Source organism: Danio rerio, chromosome 18 (genome assembly GCF_052040795.2).
Source record: "Danio rerio strain M-AB ecotype USA chromosome 18, GRCz13ab, whole genome shotgun sequence".
NCBI lineage: Eukaryota > Metazoa > Chordata > Actinopteri > Cypriniformes > Danionidae > Danio > Danio rerio.
Window position 1 is genome coordinate 35,100,902 of NC_141038.1, and position 23,775 is coordinate 35,124,676.

The 23,775-nt window shown below is 41.5% G+C and overlaps 1 protein-coding gene and 1 pseudogene across 1 annotated transcript in view; both read left to right on the forward strand.

Moving 5' to 3' along the window:
* The window catches only part of LOC100332501 (sterile alpha motif domain-containing protein 3), a 191,781-nt gene that overhangs the window by 94,583 nt on the left and 73,423 nt on the right, over positions 1-23,775 (forward strand). The window lies entirely within an intron of this gene.
* LOC147832875 (uncharacterized) lies at positions 16,313-17,163 on the forward strand (annotated as a pseudogene).

Here is a 23,775-nt window from a genome sequence, read left to right on the forward strand (position 1 = left end):
AGGGGGCGTAGTTGATTTTACATAAAGCGTTTGATTGGAAGCTCGACTCTGCTCATTTTCGCGGCTCCTCCTCTGGCTCCATCAGACAATCCTTCTGCGCATGTCTGGCTCCAATTTCAGCAGTCTTTTGCGACAGTTTGTGCCCGTCAAGCAGGCGTTTTGCCCTCAAGGCGTTCAATGGGAAAAAGGGCTGTCGCGTCGTCCATATTTTTTACAGTCATTGATCTGATAATGTTGAAATCACACAGAGGTAAATAACACACTTCTCTCCTCAGTTTTCTGCTGAACCGGAATGCATTTACTTGCATACGTCCAATTCACGAGTTCACACTTGCATTCGTTTAAGTATAAAGCATATTTGGTGTGCTGTCCGGGGGGAGGGCTCTGAGCTTGAGGAGACACCCCAACTCGAGTTATTCCCCTTATCAGGAAACAAAGAGGAGTTGGGATTCGAGCAAAGTATCTAGGTCGGCCTCAGAATGCTCCCCCCGGGAATGCAATGCAAGAGGTGAGGTGACGGGGTGGTGGAGGGATGCTAAAGTCGTCAGATGCTGCAGGTAAGACAGCTTTGGTATATATAGGGGTTGCTCAGAAACTGATTTGATGATGGGATAATTGTCAATGACGTATTCAATACTGAAACTTCTGCGCATGCTCCTCCTGAATTTTGTTTGCAAACATCACTTCACATCACACAAAGAGGAGTTGGGATTCGAGCGAAGTATCTAGCCCGGCCCCAGAACGCTCCCCAAAAGATGCTATTTGGTTACAGGACAGCAGCCTGACAATGTGCAAGCCCCCCAAAATTTGCTGATCTTAAAAATTTGGAGGGGTGCTGTTGAGTTATAAGGTATGTGTTTCGGGAGGAAGCAGTTGCTGTGTTGATAGTGGTGCATGATGAATGTCTCTAGCAAGAGTGTCTGCTCCCACGGGAGACGGGCGTCTTCCGTGGGAGCGGTCACTGCATTAGCAATGGTGTGTGTTAAAGTATGCATCCACGTAATAGCTGTCACAGTGCTGACAGTGGTGTATGATGAGGTATGCATAATAAAGATGCTCTCATAGCATAATAAAAAGGTGTACGTCTTCCGTAGGAGCAGTCACTGCGCTTGCAGAGTTATACCTTATAACTCTCCCATAGGAGCAGTCACTGCACTTGCGGTGGTGCATAATTATAAGGTGTACGTCTCCCGTAGGAGCGGTCTCTGTACTAACAGTGGTGCATAATAATGAGGTGTGTGTCTCCTGTATGAGGTATGAGTGGTCACTGCCCTAGCGGCAGTGTGTAATAAGGTGTGCGTCTCCCGTAGGAGCAGTCACTGCACTTGTAGTGGTGCATAATTATGAGGTGTACGTCTCCCGTAGGAGCGGTCACTGTACTAACAGTGGTGCATAATAATAGGGTGTGTGTCTCCTGTATGAGGTATGAGTGGTTGCTGCCCTAGCGGCAGTGTGTAATAGGGTGTGCATCTCCCGTAGAAGCAGTCACTGCGCTTGCAGTGGTGCGTAATTATGAGGTGTACGTCTCCCGTAGGAGCAGTCACTGCATTGGGATTCGAGCGAAGTATCTAGCCCGGCCCCAGAACGCTCCCCAAAAAATGCTATTTGGTTACAGGACAGCAGCCAGACAATGTGCAAGCCCCCCAAAATTTGCTGATCTTAAAAATTTGGAGGGGTGCTGTTGAGTTATAATGTATGTGTTTCGGGAGGAAGCAGTTGCTGTGTTGATAGTGGTGCATGATGAATGTCTCTAGCAAGAGTGTCTGCTCCCACGGGAGACGGGCGTCTTCCATGGGAGCGGTCACTGCATTAGCAATGGTGTGTGTTAAAGTATGCATCCACGTAATAGCTGTCACTGTGCTGACAGTGGTGTATGATGAGGTATGCGTCTCTCATAGCATAATAAAAAGGTGTACGTCTTCCGTAGGAGCAGTCACTGCGCTTGCAGAGTTATACCTTATAACTCTCCCATAGGAGCAGTCACTGCACTTGCGGTGGTGCATAATTATAAGGTGTACGTCTCCCGTAGGAGCGGTCACTGTACTAACAGTGGTGCATAATAATGAGGTGTGTGTCTCCTGTATGAGGTATGAGTGGTCACTGCCCTAGCGGCAGTGTGTAATAAGGTGTGCGTCTCCCGTAGGAGCAGTCACTGCACTTGTAGTGGTGCATAATTATGAGGTGTACGTCTCCCGTAGGAGCGGTCACTGTACTAACAGTGGTGCATAATAATAGGGTGTGTGTCTCCTGTATGAGGTATGAGTGGTCGCTGCCCTAGCGGCAGTGTGTAATAGGGTGTGCATCTCCCGTAGAAGCAGTCACTGCGCTTGCAGTGGTGCATGATAAAAAGGTGTGTGTCTCCTGTAGGAGAGGTCACTGCACTAGCAGTAGTATGTAATAAGGTGTGCATCTCCTGTAGAATCGGTCACTGCGCTTGCAGTAGTGCATAATGATAATGGAGTGTGACTCCGGTAGGAGCGGTGACTACGCTTGCAATAGTACAAAATGATAAGGTGTGCGACTCCTGTAGGAGCAGTCACTGCGCTTGCAATAATACAAAATAAGGTGTAAGACTCCTGTTGGAGCGGTAACTGCGCTTGCAGTGGTGCATTATAAATAAGGTGTGCTTCTCCCATAGGAGCAGTCACTGCGCTTGCAGTGGTGCATGATAAATAAGGTGTCTCCAGTGAGAGTGGTCACTGCGCTAGCAGTGGTGCATAATAATGATGTCTACGTCTACTGTAGAAGCAGTCACTGCGCTTGCAGGGGAGCGTAATAAGGCGTGTGTCTAGAGTGGAAGCAGCCACTGTGCTTGCAGTAGTACGTAATAGGGTGTGCGTCCCCAGTGAGAGTGGTCGCTGTGCAGCAGCAACCTTATAATAGAACTCCTTGAAGGGGTTAATGACCAGGATTAGGAAAGGTTTAGGTGTTGAAATGGTAAAAAAGGGGGCAATGATAGCGCATTTCTACTGACTTTTTGGTTTAATTTCTGTGGAAAACTTCATTGATAGGAATAAAGGAACTTAACGTAGTGCGAGGAGCATTGTGTAGTACCCGAAGTTTTGAATGGAGTTCCATGGTTTATATTAAGTGCAATTGCAACTTGAATAGCTGTGAAAATAGATGGGGTAAGCTAGTCATGGGATTCTGGATGATTTCTGAGCTGAAGTTGCTTATCAGCTTGGTGTTATTATTACTTCATAATTACTTATCAAATTTATTTAATTAGGCAATTTATTTTATATACGTGTGTTGTCCATGTAAACGTTAATAACGTATTTAAGTTTATACATGTTAAGGACCTAGGCGATGAATCGAAGGAATATAGTCTATACGTGGCCCAGGATCACAGGAGGGAGGAAAAGAGAAGAGGGGCTGCCGGCGTTAGTGACGTCAGCGGAGGCAGCCTTGCGCTGGCACTTACGTCAGGGCCTGACAGAAAGTTAGGGACTAGAGCCGTTTGCGGAGGCGTGCTCACGCTACTGATGACCCTAGAATCACAGGTGGGAGGAAAAAGAGAAGAGAGGCTTCCGGCATAAGTGACGGCAGCGGAGGCGGCCTCGTGCTGGCACTTACGTCAGGGCCTGACGGAAAGTTGGGGACTAGGGCCATTTGCGGAGGCATGCTCGCGCTACTGATGACCCTAGGATCACGGGTGGAAGGAAAAGAGAAGAAAGGAGAGCTACCGGCGCTGGTGACATCAGCGGAGGCGGCCTCACGCTGGAACTTGTGTCGGGCGAGAAGAAAGTTGGGGGCTAGAGCCAATTACGGAGGCGTGCTCGCGCTACTGATGGCCCTAGGATCACAGGTGGAAGGAAAAGAGAAGAGAGAAGGGGCTGCCGGCGTTGGTGACATCAGCGGAGGCGGCCTCACGCTGGAACTTGCATCAGGGCCTGAACAAACCTGGTTAATCTGCAAGCGGCATGAAGGAAGAGTCCGCTTGTTAAGTGGTGACCTGTTGATGACGTATGTAATACTGTTTCCAGGTCCAAGACGCCACTCATTTGAGTTGAGAAATTTATTTGTTTATGATCACTTTAAATTCTTATCGCACAATAAAGTTAATTTTATACAAAATCAGTGTACACAAGCATTGCTTGCTGCATAACAAATACCAAAAACTTAATTTATAAAAATTAATCACTTTCTGCCCGTCAGATATAAGGTGTGGACGTATGTATATGGTATATGCCGAGCTAGTGCTGTTCCCATGCTGATACACTTCCGGTGACCTGTTATTGTGAACTTTTTTCCATTTTATACGGTTCCTTATACGGCATCGATGTTGTAATGTCATTAAAATACATTCAGTTAACTAAACTTTAGCATTTATTTGGTTGCTCAAGCGTAAAATGAGACAAAAAGCTGTTTACTCGCACGTGTCCGTCAGAATCGGCAGGCTAACGCATAAGCTCTATTAAATATATTGGGATAAAATAAATGCTCATATTATAAAGATATAGCGATATCACTCAGCTAGTGGAGATCGCTCATTTTTAATAAAAACAGACCTTAAACGCACCAGATTTTGCATTGGCATTCAATTCGCCAGAAGCGCTTAACTCAGGTTACTGGCAAATTAAAAGTCCTATTAGTATGCTTCGGCATAAACCCCATTGTAATAGTGTTTTCGAAAGTAATAAATTGCTTTGTAAACATTATAATTAACATTTCATGAGTCTCCCCATGCAGTAAGTTGAGACATTATTTGTTTATGATCAATTTTAAACATATTACACAATAAGTTAGTTTTATACAGAGTCATGTTGTACACAAGCATTTTTGAGCTTGCTGCATAACAAATACCAAATTTTAACAATTTATAAAAATAATCACTTGCGTCATGTATGAGGCATAGACATATATAGTGATCATGATTTTCGAAAGTTTTCGCGTGACGTCACACTCATGAGCGGACAGGCTTGTTGTTATTCCTAAATTTGGCGCGCCAAGAGCAGGGATTGCGGGCGCTACTAAGTGGAAATATTCCATGCGTGGGGGGTGGATAAGGCCGTAGCGGAGACGTGCTCACGCTGTCATGGCGAATTGGCCGATGGTGGCGCTTCGCCTGTAGAGCGGTGGCCTGGCACTCGCTTGATCTGGGCCGGTGGTTTCCAACTGGGGAGCGGCTCAAGTTTGTTGCCGGTGTATGGAAGAGCGGCGGCCTGGCGGGCCTAAGTTAAGACCGCGGACTCTGTTGATATGCTCTGCCGAGTGCTGATGCGCTGGACGTCGGCTTGGAGTTTGCAAGAGGAGCCATGTCATCCTCATGGAAATTTGCTGTTTGAACAAGGCTACAGCTATTGGATGTGCCAATGCTAAAGTCGTGAGATGCTGCAGGTAAGACAGCTTTGGTATATATAGGGGTTGCTCAGAAACTGATTTGATGATGGGATAATTGTCAATGACGTATTCGATACTGAAACTTCTGCGCATGCTCCTCCTGAAATTTGTTTGCAAACATCACATATGGAAGGCAGGTAACACATGACATGAGCAGAGTAAGGGGACAGCCAATAGTAACACTAACAAAATGTATTCCAGTCGATCCCTGGAAAGATCCCGGGCTGACATTGTTAGCCTTTTCTCACCGTTATGCAGCCTGAACTGCAGCTGATACAAGTAGTTATCTATTTTAATCATTCAGTAATGCACAAACTGCAGATTCTTAGATTCTACAGAGAAGAGCACACACTGCCACCTACTGTTCTCCATGCATGTCTCAATTGTCCTATGTTTTGTCTAATAGCATTATGCCTGCAATTATATTACCATATATTTATTGAGTTTAACATGAAATATCAAAATGTTACGGAAGCCCTGTAGCGCAAGGAAAAAAAAAAAGCAATCTTGGTAGTGAGAAAAAAAAAAACTTATGTTGTTAGAATGGGAAATTTTATGTCGTTATAACAAAAAATTATGTTGTTATAAAGACATAATTATGTCGAAATAATGACTTAATTATTTCGAAATAACGACTGAATTAACTCATTATTGACTTAATTATTTCGAAATAACGACTCAATTAACTCATTATTTCGACATTGCCTAACTGTGTTCATTTCTACATAGGCCACAAGATGGCAAAATAAGACCAGCAACAGGTCAAGGTGCATGTTTTAAGTAAAATCTTTAAGGTTCTAAAATTATCGAGCATTATTATGGGAATTTACCAGGCATAATATTTCATATAGGCAAAGATGTGTTTACTTGTTGTTCCAGAATAGTCAATTGACATTATATGTAACCCATAAATTGCCTTAAAAGGTTGTGAAACACTGTAGGTGTTTATTATGCAAGTTTTTGCAAGACATGCTGTTCTATAATACATTTATTTAGCATAGATTTGTAACGTTTTAACTGTCTACATTGAATCTTCATTTAACACATTTGGTTTATATGTTAGTATTTTTTGTGGGTGGTAAGACTGTTAGAAAACATCCCGTTTATACATATTTTCACCTCAAAAATTGATTATGTCTTTCCAGCGCTGCATCATGCCAGGCTCCAACTTTTAAAGGTGGGCCAAGCGACATTCCAGTCGCCGAAGTGTTACATTAAATTACTAGTTCCCCTTCGGTTGGGGAACTTCAGTGCTATAAGTGGATTTGATCTTGGAAAATCCACGTAAGGGAGGATTCGGTTCAGAAGCCGCTTGTCTGAAAGAGTATTGAATGGGCCAATAAAGCAATGAATTGGCAGCGTAAGTTTGCGCAGGTGTGCTTCATTGCCAATTATCCCAGCACATAAGCACACCTGGAGCGAGCGAACGGCATTCTTTTTGCTTCAGAGAGTTTCTGATCGAGTCGATAAGGGTTCCTCCTGCTGTGATCCAGCGATTCCGAGCGAACGAGAGCATTCTCCTGGTCCAGAGTGTGTACACGCAGCGGCAGACAGTCGAGCTGGGTTTCTCCCTTGCCTGGCGTTCTTTGGGTCCGGTCCTCCAGAGCGGTGCGTATAAAGTTGCAACTTCACAAAGAGAGCAACAAAGTCGTGCAGCACGTCCTTTTCAGGACGGCGCTCCGACTGTACGTTTCTGGATGCGGTGGTTTCCTGTCCTCGGATGATGGGCACGAGGACTGGGTTGCATCCCTGGGGGATCCAGCATGTTAATGCGCTGCTCGCGGGCAGTTCATGTCGTCATTGCGATGCCATGACTGTTGCGCAGTAAAGATCGCAGCTAGCCTTTGCAAAAGGGCAAACCACCCCAGTTGTCCCCTGCTCTGCAGCGGGCACTCGACAGATCTGAGGGTTCAGCGAGAGATAATCTGTTGCCCACGGACCTCCCGCTCCTCCATCCAAGCTTCGGGCGGGGGCAACGATCCGTCTAACACAGGGGTCTCAAACTCGCGGCCCGCGGGCCATTTGTGGCCCTCAGTGCAATATTTTGTGGCCCGTGCCGACCGCTGTACACTGACAGAATCAGCGGATCGGGGAGAGAGAGCGCTCCCCGCTCCGCTGATTCTATCCGTACACAGCGGTCACTGGCATTCCCTGCCCGCCGTGTAAACAAAGGGGCGGGGATGCCCGTGACGTCACCACGCACCCCGCCCCTTTGTTAGACGCTGTGATGGCCGGGAAGTGTAGGGAACTCGCGCCGGCCAGAACCAAGGTAAGCTGTTCCCGCCCCTGCCTGCCACTTAGCTACCTATCTGCATCCTGCCACCTACCTAGCTACAGCCTGCATCTTAAATATATTATAGGTAGATACAGACTGGTACAGAATGATGTGACTGGAGTGGGGTGGGGGTGTTTTATTTATACATATATACGCCTTTTTTTTAGGTGAGCGAATGGAAGTTTTGAGTGAGTTCCCGCAAGCCATACTGAGGGTCTCAACTGCTTCCGCTCTAAAGCCAAATGTGGTTCAGATTTGTGAGAAGAAGCGCTGTCAAGTCTCTGGCAAAAGGAGTAGGCAAAAGATGCCATGTTCAGAAGAACTGTTCATAATCTTCACTCAATGTTCTATTAATGTTCAGGACACTTCATGTTCAGAAGAAATAATTAAAACTGTTAATAATGACATTTGAGGACTTTTTTTTTTTTGTAAAATCCCTTATGTGGCCCAGCCTCACCCAGACTTTGCCTCCTGCGGCCCCCAGGTAAATTGAGTTTGAGACCCCTGGTCTAACAGATGGTAGCCCTTACGCTCGATGACACAGGATACCAGACTTCCACCGTGGCATCGGAGGGTGGGCTTTCATTGTCCGATGATGATCCAGACCCGCTCGCCCCCTCCAGGCAGGTGAGCGCTGTCAGAACGGATCCTGAAACGGACATGTTAGCCGTGATTTCCCGGGCTGCTTCAGCCTTGGGTTGGAGACGGTTTATCCCCCAGCTCCGCGGCCGGACCGACTAGAGGGGCGTGCCCTTCTTCCCGGAGGTGCACAGTAGGCTTACGTGGTCTTGAAGGGCACTTTTTTCTGCTCGTGCTGCGTGTCCCTCCACCCTCACCACTCTTGACGGTGGAACGGCCAGGGGGTATGTGGCGATTCCTCAGGTTGAGTGTGCGATGGCGGTCAAACCGCGTGGCGCCTCTTCTTGGCGGGGTCCACCTCGTCTCCCATCCAAAGCCTGTAAGTTATCTGCCTCCCTCGGAGCTAGAGCTTACAAAGCTGCGGGCCAGGCTGCTTCCGCCTTGCATGCGATAGCCACCTACCAGCGCTACCAAGCTCAGGCGCTGGCCGAGCTGCATGAGGGTGGGTCCAACCCAGGCTTATGAGCTTCGCACCGCAGCCGACTATGCTCTTCGGACTACTAAGTCCGCTGTGTGTGCGTTGGGGAGGACGATGTCCACACTAGTGATCCAGGAGCACCACTCCTGGCTGATATGCAAGAAGTCGACAAAGTCCGCTTTTTTGACTTCCCCATATCCCAAGCTGGCATGTTCGACGACACCGTCTGTGAATTCACCCAGGAATTTGAGGCGGTGACAGAGCAGTCTGATGGGTGATGTCTTATCGGCGGGTTCGTAAGGCGAGGAGCCCGCCTACGAGAGTTGCACCGCCCCCGCACACACCTCTGGCGAAGCGAGCGCGTCGAGCACCTCAGAAGCAGGCAGCCCCTCCCTGCCCAGAATGCCGCTAAGTCCGGCAACGGACCGCGAAGCGTCCCTGGGAAAGGCCATCTGGAGAAGAGGGAATTTGCTCTTTCCCCGCTGGAGGGCGGGGCCCCATTTCCAACGGCACTTTTTACTGCCATGAAAACATCATGAAAGAGCACTTTTCCACTTCCCATGATGTGACAGCCTGAAATCTGCCAGTCTGGGATGCTATGCTTTCTAGCTTGCAGGTTCGGTGCATTTCGCTAGTGGCTCACGAACGCTGGGAGGATGGTCTCCTTTCTCCCACCCCTCGAGCCTCCCCTCCGGAGCTCGGGTGCGGAGTGATAGCAAATCTCTCACCTCCAGCTCTTCTGTTGGACCCGCGCGCTTCCCGGATCAGCACACCCACTCCGCGCTGCCCCACTGCTGGTACGTCAGCAATTGTAGCGATGAGTCCATTAGCGAGAGCTCTGCCTGCCTGCTCATACGCACAATCAGACTCGACTATGCGATTCAGTTCGCGAAACGGCCCCCCAAGTCATGGGTATTCACCAGGGTCAGCCCCCTGTCCGCCCCTGTCTTGCGAGCGGAGATTGCTGTCCTCCTGGCGAAGGATGCAATCGAGCCGCTCCTTCCAGCCGAGATGGAGAGCGGGTTTCACAGCCCACACTTCATCATGCCAAAAAGAGCAGTGGGTCACGGCCAATCCAAGATCTGCACGTTTTGAACCGCTGTCTGCACAAGCTGCCGTTCAGAATGCTGACGCAGAAGCGCATCCTCCAGTGCGTTCGTCCTCTGGGTTGGTCTGCAGCATTAGACCTGATGGACTTGTATTTTCATGTCTCCACTCTTCCTCGCCACCATCAGTTTCTGCGGTTTGCGTTTGAAGGTCGAGTTTGGCATTACAAAGTCCTCCCCTTCGGGCTCTCTCTGTCTCCGCGGGTCCTCACCAAGCCCGCGGAGGTGCCTTAGCGCCCCTTCGGCTCAGGCCCCTTCGGCTGAGCACTGACTCAGCGGAGGAGTCACTTGCTGGCCCACTACGTTGTTGGTCTGCCCGCTGGTCAGCCCACGCCTTAGGTAAAGGTGCCTGCTATGCCTGATCCCCACTAGGCGATCCCATATGCTTATTCCGACATGGTTAAGTCCCCCCCCTGGGTGGACCCATGTCTTCCCTCTCCGCTAACCACTTTTTCTATGCGTACTCCCCCTTCTTAGGGCTAGTCCATATGTAAATTCTGCCTGAGGAGGGGAACCGAAGTGCTATACTCCATCACCATAATGACTGTCCCTTAGCTGTTAGAAAGTCTCTTCAGCTTAAAAGGATGGCGTTTGCTCGCTCCAGGTGTGCTTATATGCTGGGATAATTTGCAATGAAGCACAACTGCGCAAGCTTACGCTGCCAATTCATTGGCCCGTTCAATACTCTTTCAGACAAGCGGCTTCTGAACCGAATCCTCCCATACGTGGATTTTCCAAGATCAAATCCACTTATAGCACTTCCGTTCTCCTCATTGGGGAACGAAGGGTTACTTCTGTAACCTCAAACGTTATTTTACAATTAAAATAAGACATTTAATAACTAAAGGTTGGTTAGAATGCACTTAAACATTAGGCTTTGGCGAGCGTTAACAGATGAACCAAGACTGTATTCAGGCAGATAAATGTTTGTTTTTAATCGAAGTGTCAGTGCAAACAAAACAAAACAAAACAAAAAAACAATAAAATAGACCTACAATAAGACTAAAATATGGAAAAACTGACAGATGGTACAGCACCAACAATTATGATTATTAGGTAGGAATTGGTTTAAATTAGAATGCGAGTGTCGTTGATTCAACAACAATAATAATAATAACAATCACCATAATAATAATAATAAATATAATAATAACAACAAGAATAATAATAATAACAACAATAATAATAATTTGTTGTTGTTGTTAAAAATATTTTAGTTATTTTATTAAATTTTCTATGAGTGGATTGCAGCAGCAGAACAGAACAACATAGCTTCAAGTGTTTAACATTTAGTACTCCATAAGAAACTCCTCGTTAGCTTGGCTTTTACCTGCTGCACCTATTTTATTATTACTACTTCACTTTTAGGCTATTTGTGTTGTTGTCGCTTAATTGGTCCACTCTTCTTGCTATGAGGACTTATGCCCATGGCAGAATTAGTTAGACCAGGGGTGCGTTTCCGAAAACCCTCATTAACTATGGTCACAAATTCTGTCGTTTGATTTGGCGTTTCCCAAATCAGTCATTACAACAACCATTCCAAAACTGCGTCGCAACTTAAACGCTTGCTACTGCTACACCTCACAGCTGTATTCAGAAGCAGTTCCTGGCTGTGTTCTATTTCCAGTTAGGCTACCCCCCAAAGCCCTATTCATTTAGAACGCTCCACATTTAAACGAATGATTTAAAAATTAAAACATTAAAGTCATCTTAAATTGGTGTAATTCGCTTTGAAAGTATTTTTACAGTTCAGTTTGAGCGGTCTTCATAATGACAATTTTGTTCCCTTCGCAGTGCCCTTTGAAACCCTTGTAAAGTCTCCAAACTTGTGAAAACTAAAATATAAAGCATAGGTTAATGGTTTTAATTTACAAGTTATTTATCAAGAAATGTATCTGTACTAGGCCTATATGATATGGGCCTGTTAAAACATATCTGCAGTGGTTTGAATACCAAATTATACAATAAAAACTAATACGAAAAAAAAACAAATAAACAATATCCTACTTAATAATAATATTAGGGACGAGGCAGTGGCGCAGTAGGTAGTGCTGTCGCCTCACAGCAAGAAGGTTGCTGGGTCGCTGGTTCGAACCTCGGCTCAGTTGGCGTTTCTGTGTGGAGTTTGCATGTTCTCCCTGCCTTCGCGTGGGTCTCCTCCGGGTGCTCCGGTTTCCCCCACAGTCCAAAGACATTTGGTACAGGTGAATTAGGTAGGCTAAATTGTCCGTAGTGTATGAGTGTGTGTGAATGTGTGTGTGGATGTTTCCCAGAGATGGGTTGCGGCTGGAAGGGCATCCGCTGCGTAAAAACTTGGACAAGTTGGCGGTTCATTCCGCTGTGGCGACCCCGGATTAATAAAGGGACTAAGCCGACAAGAAAATGATGAATGATAATAATATTTATAATAATAAGTAGAATAATTAATATTATTGTTGTTGTTGTTGTAATCATTAATAATATTAGTATTATTACTGTTGTTAAGTAGGGTTAATTTTTTCTTGAAACCTAGCCTAAATAGCCAACTGTAAAGTGCACCATTAAGTTGCATTTGCATTTTACAGTAGGTTTAAGTGGTTTTATGTTATGTAATAGAATATGGAATATTCTCAGTAGTAATATTTGTAGAGGAAATCCATATGTGCCATTTACATACATTTCAAGTACTATAGAAAACAAGTACATGTTTTTACCAAAACAATTACTGGATTTGGAGTGGCGATAGGTAGTGCTGTTGCCTCACAGCAAAAAGGTTGCTGGTTCGAACCTCGGCTCAGTTGGCGTTTCTGTGTGGAGTTTGTGTAACGCTTCTCTTCCTGATGACACAAATCACTTAGGCGGACACAGAAAACTGCGTTCTGCATTGTTTACTCTGTAACAGAAATATATATCCTCTGGGAACAGTATGCATTTAAACATGCATCTAAAAAAACCAAACAAATAGGAAGAAATCACCCCAGCTTATATTAATGTTGTCATTCCAGCTACACATAGCATGAGCAAATTTAACCACATAAAGGTCATCACACACGGCAATCACTCAACAGATTTGATATAAAACATCACTTAATGTTCATATTGGGCTTGTATGTGTTATTAACATGTGTTAAAATACAGAATTTGTCACATTTAGCTGGAGCACATTTTACCTACCGTCTCTCTGTATTCAGAAACAATTTTCTGCTGTAGGCGGGGCTTTGCAGATGAAAGGTGCAAGAAACAATTACACACTGTTGCCACAAGAGGTCTTCCAACAACCACAAAATAAACAAAATAACCCATTTTGGTAAAAGACTAATAAACATCATTTTAACCCTGTTACATTTGCATGTTCTCCCTGCGTTCGCGTGGGTTTCCTCCGGGTGCTCCGGTTTCCCCTACAGTCCAAAGACATGCGGTACAGGTGTATTGGGTAGTCTAAATTGTCTGTAGTGTATGTGTGTGTGTGTGGATGTTTCCCAGAGATGGGTTGCGAAGGGCATCCGCTGCGTAAAAATGTGCTGGATAAGTTGGCGGTTCATTCCGCTGTGGCGACCCCGGATTAATAAAGGGACTAAGTCGACAAGAAAATTAATGAATGAATATTGGATTTTGAGTGTGCGTGTAAAACAGCATAAGCTAATTTGCACAAAAAACTTTTACTCGTTTAGAGTCTCTTTAAGGACGCTTTACGTTAACATGTTTCTAATGATGGCTCTGCCCGCAATTACGGTTTTCGGAGACACTCGCCAATACATTGTTCTTTATTTTAGTAGCCTAAACAGCTTGATAACGATCTCAACAACAACTTATATCTTAATGCCATCGTTTTAAAATTGAAATAGGCTAAGTGATACAGGCTATTTGTGAATCTTTTAATTAAATATGTATTTGAATTAAAAAAATCCTTATATAAGTGCTGGACGTAAAACCATCAAAGATAGTTTTAATGTTCAAAGTACCATTAATGCTTTGGCTATATCAAGAAGGTTAATCGATATCTCCAGGGTGTTTTCTTCGTATTGGAGCTCATTTTGTACCTAATATTATTTTGTTAATTTGACACACAGTTCATATTTAAGCACAGATGTCTTTTTTAGTGATATTATTTTGACACAATTATGAAAAATTTACAACATTCATAATGTTGGCTACGATGAACGGCACAAATTCTGTTCATCTGTTTTCTTCGAATATCAGCGTCATTTATTAAAGTATTTAACACCACATTAAATGACCTTCATTTATCACATTTAGTTAATATGTTAGTATTTTTATTGGTGGTTAAGAGATGATGGGAAAATGGCATGGTATTTCAGTCAATAAACACTTTGCCCACAGTTATAGTTATATGTTGGAATTGTTGAAATTACTTAAAAATAAAATGCACGTGCTTTGATTCAATACTACTAGTAAAAATAAAAATGATAATAGTAATAATAATATTAATAGTAATAATAATAACATGAATTATTATTATTCTATAACTTATTTAGGTGTTTATAATTTTTAAGTGTAAATTGCTCAACAACATTAAATGATTTTAGAATATTTTGAGGTTAAATTTATGTTGCCCAGAAATATTAACTGTGAAAACAGCTTATAGCGTTTATTTTGATGTAACTTAGTTTTCACAAGACAGGATATTCTATAAATATTTTATCAATAGATAATATGGCGCGATAATTGCCAATATTGCAGCTTAATTTAATCAATTTAGCCTAGTTTTTGTAAGCAATGTTAATGTTTAAGGTGCTTGACGTTTATTGGCCCAATCCGAATCTCCTCGTTAGCTTGACTTGCACGTACTGCCCCTTTTTTACTTAACTATTGTTTTTGTTGTTGTTGCTTGTCATATCCGCTTTGTGATATGAGTATTACTAGCTACTGCTGAACTACTTAACCCAGACAGATTTTTGCTGATAAAACATTTGTACATCGGCAACATTTGATCGCGACAGTACATTAAGTGGCCACATTTGATCGTGACACATCGATAATGTAAAAGCTGGCTGGAGCGAGCGCAACAAAAAAGTGTTCCCAAATCATTACAGTCATGGCAGAAGAGGACGACTTGTATGACTTTCTTCACAATCGTGGGGTGCCAGAGGACACGGTAAACCGCATGATTGAGCAAAAGCTGATTAAAACACTTTCATGTTCATGTGTGGACAAACATGTTTGTACATTTATCATTATTAGCCATGCCTATTTGCATCCCTACGTCTTTTATTCGGCATGTGTTATTATTACTAACGCTGCACGGATCCCATACACATTCGCCATCATTTATTAGTACATCCTTGGAACAGGTTCAATTCTTATGTCCTATATTAAAAGCGCACACCATTTTAACTAACTACCGTAAGAAACATTATATAAATAAGATGGCAAATAGTGTAACCTTTCAACCGGACATTTGCATGTTCATTAGTCGGGTGATTAATTAATATTAAATAAAAAAATAAAAAAACGCTTAGAATAAAGAGTGGCAAATATGCACTGCTCCTCAGTTATTGTATGTTACTTTAAATTTATGATGAATGAAGGAAGTATGATGAAAAGAAATCACCATCTATAGGCTAGACTACTTATCACAGTCTGTTATTCGTTCGTTTAATCTCATCACCCAAATGTATTGTGATTTATTTAGCATAAAAAACTGGCTTACACACCACCTACTTTAATTTAACATATATTCTAAATATCAACTAGTTTGGGGGGTGCACCCTTATATCACTATTTACAAAGGGTTAGGGTTAGATTTACTAAGTCAATGTATGTATGTAAAGTAAAAAGTAAAGTAAAAGACTTATATCTTGATATGAGATTATCCCATATCACTATACAGTATCACTACTGTAGCCTATAATCTTTTTTGTTTCAACTGCAGCTTTTGTGCATACCTAAATGTGTACATTTATATGTTCATAGATTGACCAATCAACAGAATTAACAATGGATGACAACACATTGGAGATTTCTCCCAGCCCTTGGTGATAGGGTTGCCTTAAGGCATTACTGTGACGACGACAGCAATCCTCTTAAACGATAAAGAAAACTAAATCTTCAACAAAACCTAATCAAGAATATGAAAGTTGGACATACCTTAAAATTCCCGAAGGATGACAGTGAAAAAGAGGAAAGTGGGAGCTCAAAAAATTTGGTTTATAAATTAAAATGCTTGTAAAGACACAAGACGGATTGAAACTGCATCGTGTGAACATCATTCATGATATGGTGGAACAGTTCAAAGATGACAGTGTTGTGAAGGCCAGACTGTCAGTTATCTTTGTTGATGAATGTGGAATTGATGCATCAGGTGTTGCACGGGATGCATATTCAGGTTTTTTGGAAGCTTTTTTCCTGAATTTAGCAGAAGGGGAAATGGAGTATGTCCCAACACCTCAGCCTGAGTATGGGAAAGAAGAATGAGAAGCAGTAGGTAGAATTCTACTTAAAGGATACCAGGATCATGGATTTGTTCCTTTAAAACTGTCAATGGCCTTTGCAATCTGTCTGCTTTATGGGGAGAACAAAGTGACACCAGATATGCTGACTGAATCTTTTCTCAGGTTTGTATTGTAGCATTGTTGCCAATAGTAGCTATATAGGTAAAAGTATATTAGTATATACAATAAAATGGTACCGCATGCTAAATGAACCTTTAAATAGAATATTAATTCCAGTAGTTTTCCAGTAGGCACTGTAATTGGTCTGTTTTAAACATTCTTTTTTTATTTAAGGTTTGTCACACCATTTGAGAACCATTTGATATAGTTAGCTCTGTGCAAGAAGGAAGAGAGTATGACAAGGATGACTAACTCGACATGCTTTTCAGAATGGGTGCGCACAATGAACCTGATGGAGATGCCATAAAGGAAACCATCAGACTGCACACAAACAACTTATTCAGGAGCCAATATATGCCCTTAAAATGATGGCTGTTAGTGCTCTGTGTGCTTTACAAAGTCTGATTCCATCTGTGTCTGCTGTTGTAGCACATTATGCATCCAAAATTCCAACAGTAAAAGGCATTATTGGATTGCTAAAATTTTGTGAGACTCAGCCTTCACACAGCAAAACCAGTTTTTAAAGCTGTTCATTAGATCGCTTGAGAAAGAAAAGCTGCATAAATTTCTACGCTTTACCACTGGGGCTGATAATATCTGTGTTTCACACATTGATGTTAATTTTACGGATGTCAGAGGTTTACAGAGGTAACCGGTGGCACATACATGTGGTCTGTTGTTGCAGAGACCCTGCATTTACAGAACCTACTCAAAATTTTGTAGAGATTTTTGAGTGTCTTAGATGCCAACTACCTAAAAATGGATCTGTTGTAAAGACAAGGTAACATGTTCTCCATGTAAGTTGGCGATATAATAACTATCCTTTTTATAGACTGGGATCATTTGTGTTTTCAGGGACAAACCTTCAGATATCATATGTCTTACAAGACATTTCAGTTTTGAAAATCATATTGTGTCATATTTATTACACTTAAGTATTACCCAAATTAGAGTCCTAGAACTTGACTCCTCTTGACTTGAGGTACAGTCCCACTAATGCTTTGTTATGGTTTGTAGAATGCCACTTGTTTTCTTTTAAGGCAGTTTTGAAATGTATTTGAACTAGAAATAGAAAAAGCCTACCTGCAATATTATTTACATTTTGTGTTTCATGGTCAGTACCTCTTGGTACATGTTTTCATGTCCTTGGAACAACATTTGCAAGTGCAAAGCAGTACTGAAATAGAAATGTGTTAAGTATTCACACTGAATGATTGTTGAATAAATACTGGTAGGCTATACTTCCAACTGTATTTATTTCATTATTTGTGCAGTATACATTGCCAGACCTATACATGCAGCAAGTTACACTTCAATAAGTTTTTAAAACAACAGGAATTTAAAATCAACTATTTACACTACCATGTCCAAGTGTTAAGAAATATTGGTTAATAGCTTTACAATTTAAATCACAAGCTCCTACACAAATGAACTACTCAAAAAGGACTGAAGTTAATATATCTTATTTCAGATTATACTGCTATTCCAAGATACAGTAAATAAAAATCACAACACGTGTAGTATCTCTTGCCTTAGTGTAATGTACAGGGCCCTTCCACTCTCTGCATCCTCTGGGACGTCGAGATGAAGTTTATCCATTATGAAACAACAAAGTTCAAAAACTGTGTCACATGGGTGCGTCAGTGTTACACACTATTCTTGGCAGTTTTGAACATCAGCTGGGTCACATCAATAGATATGATCAGTTGACCCATAAATATGAGGAGCCATATACATCACAGCCAGTCGTCCATGCGGTGCTGATTGCGTTGTACTCGTATGCGGTGTGTGTTCCACATCTGCGCAAAATTGCCAAGCTCATAAAAAAGAACAGTTAAGAGACCAATCTTGTATGAAAAACTACTTTATAAAGAGTAATCTTCTAAAAAGTTACACAAATAGGTTGACTAAATAACAAATGCGCATGCCATATTTAATCAATAACTCTTTATTGGCAAAATTAAAATTACACTTCTCATATTATCCTACCTAACACACACACACACACACACGTGTGTTAAGATAATAATGTTACCATGTGAAAGGATTGATAAGACTGATAAAAACAGATTGTACAGTAGAAAACTAGAATGTCACAACTATTTACAAAAAACAAACCTCTGTGTGCGCGTTTATGTGTGTGTGTGTGTGTGAGAGAGAGAGAGAGTAAGACTGTAATGATAATAATGATGTCAAAATTACCGGTATTTTGAAATGAATTTGTGAATGCTCTTTTCCAGGAAAAATTCCATAACGTCCTCGCCTGTGTGGACAGCGCTTTTTTGAATATACCAATAAAGTCATTCCAGAAATTTTTAATATATTTACCGGTATTACTGTGTGAAAGGGGCTATTGACACCCGAAGTGTGTTGCTTATGTCCAGTCTACTCCTTTGCCTTGTTTTGGTGGCTGTCACTTTGAGGTTGGGAAGTAGGGCTCAAACTCTTTTAACAGCGAAGACTGGTGATCATGCACCAGCTTCAGTCTCACACAAAATCCTCGCTAATGTTTGAAACAAGTCCAATATGCCTCTGTTCATGCGCCGTCCCCACAAATTCAGTTTGGCTTTAAATGCAGCTACTTTAGCTGCCAACTTAAAGATAATTCATTCTTGTGTGGCTCGGTACTGATTGATCCACGGACCGGTACCGGGACCACTGGATTACATTATTTAAAACTTTACTTGTGTAGGAACTCAGCCATTTTCTAAGCAGAGATCAGCAGTCATGGAAGCCTCCTTCTTAATTATCACCCGGAGCTTAATTCCAATACACACTCTTTTTCCCCCTTTATAAAACAAAGAATGTGTTATCACCATGTGTTACTAATTAATGGCCCATCATGGAAATCCAGCCATTTTGCCCTCACATGACTACGTAAATTAAATCTTACACCCAAAGGAAGAAAAGACATATGTATGTCTCTTCGAGTGTGTGATCTCACATCCCTCTTCCTGTCCGGAGTAAACAGCTCTCTGATTGTCTCGGCACAAAAGCCTGCATGATTTTCGGACATTTCACATTTAAAAGTGTGTTTTGCTTTAATGTTTATTGCTAATAGTTGTGTATGTTTTACTATGTATGTAAGCAAGTGTATTCACTAAAAGGTGCATGTAAATGAAACGTTGTAGCATGTGTAATGCATGTAATTAACTGTATTTGATAAAGGCTGTGATGTTTGGTGCTAAACTGAAGCTATAAGGCTTAAGAGAACATTGGTTTAAATGATTAAACTATATTTGCAGATAGTAGTTAATTACAGAGCTTATTTGAATTTTTGATAACAGTAAGTAGGCGACACAGTGAGAAGCCCCTGTCTGCAGCCTGCAGATCTGGGCGGGGATGAATGTGGGCCGGGGCTGCACATTCAGCCACGCCCACCTGTAATTTCATTGGTTAGTGGAAACGTAATGGCGTGAATGCCCACTATGTGACGTCAGTAAACAGGAAATGCATTTACAACTTCTTAAATATTGTTTTTATTGTTAATAAACACAAAAATACACAAAAGTGGACATTCTTGCTGAGTGTTTTATATGTTAATTATGTTAACAGTTATGTGAATTTCATATGGGTATTTCTCCTGCTAAAAAATATTATAAAAGACTCAAAAGACTTTTTTCACAATGGTGTCACTTAAGAAATGCAGTGATTTTAATTCTGATATTTTATTGGTTTATTATTTTGCATCAAAATGCTATTGCATATTTACAACAAATAAAGACAGAGTCTGAAAAAATAAATAAATAAAAATGCAGTGTTTTTAGTTCAGTTTAATTTTTTACCTTTGAATGGGAGAGTTCTCTGGAAAATTTACAATTGAAATTATTAAAATTATACTTTGATTTAAGGCTATTCAAAATATTGGCCATGTGTCCAATTGTTTCTCTTTCAATACTGCACTGCTTTGAGTTTTATTAAGAGCAGGGATAAGATATTATTTATTAAGGGAAGTATATGTTTGTAACCTTTTTACTTATTAAATCAGATCATTTCATCATATAATGGATTTATTTTTACTTTGATGCTGCGATGAATATAAACATATATTATCTGTTATATGTAAATGTTCCAGCATGAGTAAATTGTTTTATTAATTTTTTTCATATTACATGGTGTGTCATCTATGGATGCAATCAATTTCATAACTTATTATTTATTAATCCATTAAAGTTTTGTTCAGTTTCTCCATTTGAATGAAGACAGTGCTCTGCTGCCACCTACTGGGTGGTTTTAATATCTGTTCTACATTTTAATTAACAAGTTACAAATAATTTTATAATCTAATATTACTGAATTAAAATGCAGTCTTCTTGGTTTTATTTTTGTAATATTTGTAAATACAGGGTAAATACTTTAATACCACTTTCTAACAACCCTTCTGGATCCATTTCTGCACTGTAGATCTTTAAAAATATTTTTTATAATGATTTTGTTTGGTTATTAAGAGTCACATACAACATTGTTATTCTATTTCATTTGATTAGAATATTAAATACACTTAATATTATATTAATAGGGTGGCACAAATGGACAGTTTTATTTATTACTTATCTATCAGGACACAAATTAATGAAAATAAATTTGACATTAAGAAGTGCAGCACTCGTGTAAACTTATGAATTTTTTATTTGACAAATGCTGATAAATACATACCAACTTCATCTTCAGTAAAACCATCAACACAAAGCAATACACTCTGTTGAAAGTCCCTCTTTCTCGGTTCAAGTAAAAATCTGGCAGATCTGTGTTTTTTTTAGATGTCAGATGTCTCACCTACAGAACATCTGTGTATGCACATGCACACATGTACAAAAGGAAGACTGACAATTTATAGAAAATAATAATAATAATTTAAGATACAGCAGTTGGTAATTATTATTACCTTTAATAAACATAAAAACAATTATATATTTTTTACTGGGAAATTCCACAACAGAAGTAACAATCTGCTGAGCAATATATTGGGAAGTCATTTGTTGAACAGAATGCTTGCAGGACCCCCCTCTCGCCATACCCAATTGACAAAGCACTTTGTCAAAGTATATGGCACTCTGATTGATGACACCTAAAAAAAAAATCAAGTACATATTTAAGCAAGACACAAGTTAAAAGTAACGGAGTACTGTAAAAAGTGCTTGGCATATTCTGTACTCTTTATCATGTATACACACACACACAGCCTGCTTCTTGAATTTTGGATTACTGACAATGGCTCGGCGAAGCAGTGGCGCAGTAGGTAGTGCTGTCAACTCACAGCAAGAAGGTCGCTGGGTCACTGATTCGAACCTCGGCTCAGTTGCCGTTTCTGTGTGGAGTTTGCATGTTCTCCCTGCCTTCGCGTGGGTTTCCTCCGGGTGCTCCGGTTTCCCCCACAGTCCAAAGACATGCGGTACAGGTGAATTGGGTAGGCTAAATTGTACGTAGTGTGTGTGAATGTGTGTGTGGATGTTTCCCAGAGATGGATTGCGGCTGGAAGGGCATCCGCTGCGTAAAAACTTGCTGGATAAGTTGGTTTTTTCATTCCGCTGTGGCGACCCCGGATTAATAAAGGGACTAAGCCGACAAGAAAATGAATGAATGAATAACAATGGCTCAGCAGGTCCTGGATGTCAGTGAGAGTCGCAGAAATGTCCCATCACCATCCTGTGTGACAACTCTCAGTAGGATACACTGCAGGATCTCAGGCGGCATCTGTGCAAAATAACCAACAATCATCAACATGTCGCTTAACATACAGTATATTAAAGTTAAACTCAAAGAATTAAATATGTTTGTACTAGGCATGCCCCCTCCTCACATTCCCCTTTGCATAAGTTTCATTCATGGATTATAAAGTAAACAAAAAAAAAGAGAACATGAAGTGTAAATAAATATATATAAAAATAAAATAAAAGCAAAAATCTATTAAAACAAAAAGAGAGAAAGAACTGAGGTAAAATAAAATAAAACAGAGAATATGCTCCACAAGAATCATAGTGATAAATATATATATATGCAAATGATCTGCAAACAGAATGTAGTATAGATCAGTAAGTTAAGAATCAAGTTTTATATTGTACATATTTAGCATTAACATTACCAGAATATGTAAATTAGAGAACATGCCACAAAGAAAAATATATTTTGTTATCTTTGATATCAATAAACTTCATGTGATGGACTGTGTTGCTCGAAACTCTTTAAAGTTTACATTATTCTTCTAAGTGAATAAAACCACCAACTGTTTGATCAACCTGGAAAACGCCAACCCTAACACAGAAAACATTTTTTTAAAGGCTTTAAAACTTCATATCTCCTTAAAGGCCTTTAATTAAATAAATTACACATAATACGTAGCCCGTGAGGTGTACTGCACTATAATTTAACAATTTAGGCTACATGACAGAAGACGTGTACTTACCATGCAGAGATGAAAACCGGAATCGAAAGCATACATTACATCAACGTCAATATGTTTCCGTGAACCAATGAAAAACTTGTAGGCGGAGCGACATGTTCAGTCCCGCCCAATATGCAGCCCCGCCCCGTATTCAGCCCCGCCCCGATCTGCGGGCTGCAGACGGGTGTACTTGGACACAGTGGCACTGTAGGTAGTGCTGTCGCTGAACAGCAAGAAGGTTGCTGGATTGCAGGTTCAAACCTTGGCTGGGTCAGGTGGCATTTCTGTGTGGAGTTTGCATGTTTTCCCCGTGTTCACATGGGTTTCCTACAGGTGCTCCGGTTTCCCTCACAGTCAAAAGACATGTGGTATAGTTGAATTAAATAAGCTAAATTGGCATAGTGTATAAGTGTGAGTGTATATGGAGTTTCATATGCTGGATAAGAAACAAACAAACACATATGAGCCTTCATGAACGGCTACTGCGTGCCCCTTGGTCCGTGACTCCGTGTCTCACAGCTTGCTTGAAACTGGCAGGTCTGTCTTGCCTTCGGAAAGCATGGGCTCTCATGAATAATTAAGCAGCCGGCTCTTCTCATAGGATAAGAAAACTCCGCTATGAATAATAATGAGAAACCGACGCGTCATCATTGCACTTGCAGTACTGCGCTACGTCGCCGATTTTGATCCCGCCCCAAAAATCATTTTAAACCCGGAAGCTGAAATTAGCTGACAAAAGCTCAAAATTATCCAGTTTTTCCCACAATTAAAGCTGACAGGTTCTAACATTGTCTTAACTGATGCTCAACACACACATATCTGTTAATATTAAATAAAAGTTCTCCAGGGTGTCCTGAACCTTTAAGTAAAGTAACCATCTATTGCGACACCTGTGATCTGCGCTGCCTCTCCGCTGTGTGGAGTAGTACCACCTTACCTCAGTGCACACCAGCATCAGCGTCCTCTCCAAACTTTAAGTGCTTTTGGAACCCCCTCGGCTCAGGTCCAGATGGAGAATCTTTCTGTGGCCATAGGACCAGCCTGCGTTCATCTTCAACGAC